Source organism: Euprymna scolopes, unplaced genomic scaffold, assembly GCF_053919585.1.
Source record: "Euprymna scolopes isolate OS-2025 unplaced genomic scaffold, ASM5391958v1 sca67, whole genome shotgun sequence".
In the NCBI taxonomy this organism is placed as follows: Eukaryota; Metazoa; Mollusca; class Cephalopoda; order Sepiida; family Sepiolidae; genus Euprymna; species Euprymna scolopes.
Genome location: NW_027633735.1, coordinates 10001 through 17106, shown reverse-complemented (window position 1 = coordinate 17106; position 7106 = coordinate 10001).

Below are 7106 nucleotides of genomic sequence, written 5' to 3'. Positions count from 1 at the left end.
ATGTTTGCGAAAACAAAACAAAATAAAACTTAAATATGTTTGCAAAAAAAACAAAAAAAAACATGTTTAAAATTAAAATCTAATAAAAACATTTATTTTTATTTCAACGGTGCCATTATATACATTTTGTGCTTCCGTAACTGGGTGGACAGACATTAACGCCACCTAAACGGAGGAAACAGGCTCTCTCTTTCTTCATGATTACCTTTTATTACTTCCAGAAACTTGGTGAACCGATATTACTGGAGAAAATGAATCTCGACAATTCAAAAAAATATTTAAAATTATTTATTTGTTCGAAAAAAAACAAAAAAAAAACTATTTTATAAAAGTCCAATGTTGCTTTTTAGAGCATAAATAAAGAAAGGGAAAGAGAACATATATCCGTAATTGTTTAATTGGAAATGTTTCAATTTAATTGATGAGGACGGGAAAGTTTTTCATGGAACAATTTTTTTTTTTTTTTTTTTTTTTTTTATTAAAAACAGAAAATTGAAATGACATATTCATAATAGCGATCGGCATGGGCCAGCGGCATTTGAAAACCAAAACAAAACCCAAACATTTATTACTTTTGTTTTTTTGTTTGTTTTTTTGTTTTGTTTTTTGTTTATTTTTTCGTTTGTGTGTGTTTTTTTTTGGGGGGGGGTTCTTTTCGAACAAATAATTTTAGTTTAAGGGAGTAATAAATGTTAATTTTGGTAAATTTATTTAGTTTAATTTATCGTTTCCGGAAGTAATAAATGTAAATTTTGGTAAATTTATTCTTTCCCTTTCCAGAAGCAATCGTTCGGCCTTATAATGATGTCTTCCCTAGATTTGGATAGCAAGTGCGTGAAAGAAATGGCGTCTCCAATTTCGGCAATACATTGTACAAACACCAAATCTGCTAGCTGAGTGCCAAATCTGCTTAAAATATTGAAAAGAGGAAAGAAAAAGAATAGAAACTCTAGATGTATCAGAAATTTGGAGCAATTTTTGACACCCCTAACAGAAAACTGCGAATAAAATATAAAAAAAACTCGTAATTTCTCTTTTTAAAGTGAGTTGTTTATTTTCTATATGAAATATACTTTCAAAATAATCTAGTAAAGTTGTTTAAAAAATAATATTTCTATTATTTTTTTATTTTTCAAAAAACAGTGTTTACAAAATGCTGGCATGCCTTCATGCAGCCATTTTTTACGTAATAAAATCAATAGAATTTTACGAGTTAAATATTTTTCAATTTTTAAAATTTAAAAATCTATCAAAATTTTTCTATTGATTCAATTTTTACGATATTTTCAAGGTCAATGTAAAATTTTATGCTCTTTCCAATAAACCAAATATAATATTTTAGACAAATGTTTTTTTTTCAAATTCACACCCCCATTTTGAAATGTTTATTAAAATTTTAATCAATTTATGTGTCAAAACTTTATATATCACAAATTGAAGATAAAAGATCAATAAAGAAAATATTACAATTTAAAACAAAAAAAAAGAATAGCTTTTTTTGGGGAAATTTACCTGTAAAGTCCAAAGTGTAAAACCTTTTTTTTTTTTTTTAAATGAAAGCTCATGTTATGCTTACATCATAAAGTAAATACCAGACGCTGACGGAAATTTTTCTATCTCATTGAATGTTTTCTTTTTTTAGATATTAAAAAAAGTAAAATCAAAAACTCGTGTATTTCATTAAAAGATTTTTTTTTAATCGATGAAGCGGATTTTTTGGTCGAAGGGGGGGGAACTTATGAGTGAATGTGTGTTTCTTTTTTAACTACGGAGGATGAAAAATACTAATTTTGGTTTACACACGCAATAAAAGAGACATTATTTATGCCCTTGGACGAAACCATACTTCATAAATTTCATTTTAGCAGCAGCTATTTAACGCTTTGTGCAAAACATGTTATAAAAATGCGATTTTCTAGGACCCTCGCTTTAAAAAAATACATGGAAGTTAAAATATAAGTATGGATAAATTCTTAACAATGAAGAATGGAACTACACATTTAATAATATTTGTTTTAGGTAAGTGATTTTTTTTGGCATATATATACATATATTTATAAGCAAGTCAAAATATATTGATTTTCTTTATTTTTTTTAAAAGAAAACCGCTTTAAAGAAACAAATATTGCATAATTTGCTATTAAACCTGTTATTTTTTGTAAAATTTGGTATTTGCTCCTTTAATTGAAAAAAGAAAATTAAGGTTTGAATTATATTTTCAAGTAGTTATAAGATAGTAAGTTGAATTATTAAGGTTCTGATCATCATTTTTAATGGCCACTTTGTGATACACCTATAGAACCTCTCCCAAACATACTGGCAATAATTTGGTTTCGTCCTTCCTTTCAGTGTTTCCAATAAGGGGATTGATTTACTAGGATTTGTATTAGGAGCTGGGCACTTATTAAAATTATTTAATTGTTGAATTTTTTGCATTTTGGTTAAATTTGTTAGTTTGCTAGCACTAAAAGCCCACACAAAAAATTGAACAAAAGACAAAATTAAAAAGAATGGTACTCATGCAGAATTTAACCCCCCTCCCCGCCCGGATTCCAATTAGTTTAGGGTTCGACCGGCAATTCAGCCGAGCGTTGTTCAAATTTTGACACACTAAACCAACATTTTATTTATTTTTTTGCAGAATTAATTAATGATGGGAGTATTTTTTTCCGTTTATGTTCTATTGACAAAAAAGTTTATACATTTTCTTGAAAAAACAATCTAACTTTTCTCTACTTTCTCCTAACTATTTACAGTGTTTATATAAAACATTCAACTTTTCTTTTTATAATAAATATTCTGTTTGCAAAAAGCTATCTTTTAAAACAGAATTCCTGAAGAAAAAAAAAAAAAAAAAAAAACTTTCACCTAACAATTTATGGTAAAAAATTGACCTTTTCTTGGGGGGGGGAACATCTTTTATTGATAAAAAAAGTGCAAAAATAATAAAATAAATAAATACAAAATGCAATTTTTTATGATGGAATGTGTTCCATTTTAACAAACTGAGCCAAAGCAATGCGTGGCCGAGTACGGCTAGTATATAAACATATATATATATATATATATATATATATATATATATATGTATATAGTGCTACATATAACTAAGTAAATCAAAACATTGTCCATTGTTTACCCTTGTGCTTTAAGTCATGGCAAAACATGACTGAACTGGGAATTGCATGCGTTGTAGTGGTATTTCGTCATTTTCTGATAATATGAATTTTACTCTTGGAATGAGGACTATTTCATCTTTAAATGCAGATGTAATAATTTTGCCTACTAATAAATTTTTATGCAATTCCTCAATTATCAATCGTGGAGGATCCAAGTTTCTCATCATAATAGGAGACCCTTTTTTCAGCTCCAGTTTATGAGGCAGTAAGCCTGACATCTCCAAAGAGTCGAGGAACTCTGTAGGGAAATGAGTTGCGTTTGTGCCATCACATACAGAATTGAATGGACAATATTCCTTCATGTTTCCAGGGAAACGTCTGATGCAGATGGAAATGATGTTTCTAACAGATTCATTCACTGACACTAAAACACAATTTTTAGAAAAGAGTTCAGCAGAATTCTCAAATGAAGGATATATGAACTCAATACTGTCTTAGATTCTCCTAAAAGGTAAAACCATATCTTTGGGGGGTTCAATTTCACTGTTGTTATTCTTCTGGAGTTTATCTATTAACTTAGCTATCAAAAATCGTGGATACATAAGTCCATCTTCATCAACACGCATGTTATTTTCAAATCAAATTTCCTCAACTTGCGCCACAAGTAGGATCTTTTTATGCAAGCATTTTCAACATCTGCATCATTGCCTCTTTTCACTACAGGGAGGAGTTGCCGGAAGTCACCACTGCAGACGGTAAAAATCCCTCCAAAAGGAGCATTATTTTTGCAAACTTCCTGCAGAGTTCGATCCACTGCTTCAAATCTCTCTCTCCTCATCATTGGACACTCGTCCCACACAATAATCTTGGTATTTCTGAGCAAATTTGCAGTGTCTGAATTTCTGGCAATATTACATAGATCATTATCTTTGATAGCAAGAGGAATTTTCAGCCTTGAATGTGCTGTTCTCCCTCCAGGCATCAATGTTGCAGCTATACCAGATGATGCCACAGAAAGGGCAATATCACCACTGCTTCTCACTTAAGCAAGAATTAGGTTGTTGAGAAAGGTTTTTCCTGTGCCTCCTGGAGCATCTATGAAGATCAATTTTCCAATATCTCTGTTTAAGTAGTCACAAATAAATTCATACACATTCCTTTGTTTAGAATTCAATGAAGGTTCCTTTTCTTCCACAAACTCGCTTTGCTCATCTGTGTTGTACTGCTGTTCAAAGAGGAACTCTCTGTTGTTGACAACGTGATGAACATGTAGGTTTTGTGGTGCTGGTATGTTGAACTGCTGCAGATTTTTATCGAATGTGTCAAGCTTTTCTTACAGATATGAGAGGGCTTTCCATTTATTAATAAGGTATGATCATACAATGTTCTTTGCTCCAGATGATGGAAATCCTCTGACATTGAGTCCTTAAATCTTTCCCAAAGATCAATTGGGTTGTTGATTTCACAATTCACAAGGGGCACAACAAATAAATCTCTCATGGCTCTGGGAAATCTTGTTCTTTCCGCCTCTTCCGCCGTGTGCTGCCAGTGAGCATCATCATGCAGCAATCCTTTCTCTCTGCATGCATCTTTGAATGAAGGCAATATTACACCATGGACTGTTTTGAATTCACCAAAAGACACTGGTCCTTTAACATGATGAAGCAGTAACCTCATATAGTACAAGTCGCCACTGTTGGGAGAAACTGTGTATACACATCCTATGACGTTTGCTTCAAATATGTGAGGATGTAGTTGTACTCTCATTCCTGCTTTTCTTCTTTGCCATCTTTTATTATTCCACACATAGAATCGTGGAATGTGAACATAGTATATTGTTTTTGCAAAAGGACCACGGACACAAAGATCAAAGAATTCCATGAGTGTAGTCTTGGTCATATTGTTATTGTGTTGGATAGTTTCATTTTCTTGGTAGAATACCTGTTACTGCTCAGGAAGATGTACTTGGAGACGAATCACAGCAGGTTCTCTATTATGAATGGGAAAGCCAAGAATAGTAGAAACAGCCTCCGATGGACCAATATACCTACCTAAGTACGGTGCCATTTCATCTTCACGGTTTACTTCAAAACAAAGTTGGTCACTGCCCTTCATTGTGTATTTAATGACATATTTTGAGTGCACAGAAGAGCATTTTCAGCATTTAAGTGACAGTTGAAGATTTTTAGTAACTGCAAATTATGAGGAACAACCCATTCATTTGTAATATTTTGTCGTGGCCTCCCTTCTTTATGTCCATGATGTCCACCCATTTCATGAGATCGGCGTCGGTAAACGGGATAAGAATCCTCTCCACACCTTGTATGCACTTAGGATATCTCTTGCTACACCGTCCGTCCTTCCAACATGGTGAGGTGTTAGTGCAATATGGGCCATGGATCATGTGCTGCAGTACCAACTGGTGCCATTGAAAGTCTTCATTGGGGTTAGGAATCTCAGCTTGCACAAATCTGTCATATACTTGTGGTCTTGGTTTCGAGTTTTCATCCATCCATAATAAACAATGCAAGTGCGGAAGACCTCACTTCTGATATTCAACACTGAGAACATAAGCAATACATTTGCCAAACAGACCTTGGGTACCAGTCAAGTAATTTATGAAATTTTTTCTCTTTAGATCAAACACACGAACTATCAAATTTGGTCTGTCATTGGGTTGTTGATTCAAAAACAAATGCTCCTTCATTTCTGGCCAGTTAGGGTTGCATGTCATGGTGATAAAAAATGTAGCATTTCCATAACGCATACATACATCATGGCATCTTGACACCGTTCCATCATGTATCTTGGTCCTCCAACGAATGTTGAAGATAGAATGATTCTCCTTCCAACATTGCTAAAATCATCATCATCATTTAGTGCATCAACAAAACCTCTTTAGGTGATACATCTGAGAGTGGATTGGTTCAGCCTCAATTTTTGTAGCCATATCAACCAAAAACTGTTGCAACAAACGCCCACCTCTTAAGAGATGATTAAATTCATTTTCATGAACCATAATTCGATGGGCATAGTAACGCATTGCAGTTAGTTTTTTTGTTATTGGTCATTTGCATCTGTTGGTGCCAACCATCTTCCTCAGATGGAAAGAACAGGACATACTGAAGAGGGTCATACGATCGGTGGGATTCAGATATAGTTTGAAGTTATCCTCCTCTGTGTGTAAGAACAATATGCCATGAGGATGAACGTGGCTCATTATTATTTTGAATGATGATAGCCAGCTCGTTGGCAACTTGCTTATTGAACCTCATGCTCTTGAGTTGGCCTCTTATCAGGATCGATTTCAATTGTTGCATTAGGAAGGTTTTTTATTTCTTCTTTAGCATGCCTCAGTGTCAAGATGTATTGATTGTGCTGTCTTAGAATGTTTTCCAATAATTCAACAATGTTGCGTTGAATGGTAACATTTTGCAATATTTTCAATCTAATTGCAATGCTGTCTTGTGAATCCAAAAAATATATCTGAATGTACTGAGCTTGTTCTTCAGGGTCAGGAATAAGTGATCCAATATAATGATGAACCTGGCCTTGGATCACAACAGAAGGATTCCAACCATTTCTATGACTGATTTCCTTTGCTGCAAAAGAAGTCATTTGAAAAAGACAGTTATATTGTCTTATGCTTTTCCTAAATTCATTAGCAATGGGTTCATCACTGCTGAATAAATGATGGATCTCAGGAGGCAAAGGCTGAAGATTTTGTAACTGATCTTTGCCTTTCATATAGCAAAAATTTGCAGTTTCTCCATGAAAAAAGATGAGCTCTGCAGTGGGGACAAATCTTGGTTATGTCGCCAACATCTGCAGAGAGATTTTGTATCAACCTCAAATTGTTTCTCATATTCTGATGATGTAATCGCTCGACTCTTTCTGCTTCTGTTCCTTCACTTCTATTGTATCTCTGCATTTCTCTTTGACTGTTGAGGTGCTGCTCTCTGTGCCCTAATGTTTCTTCAATTCTAT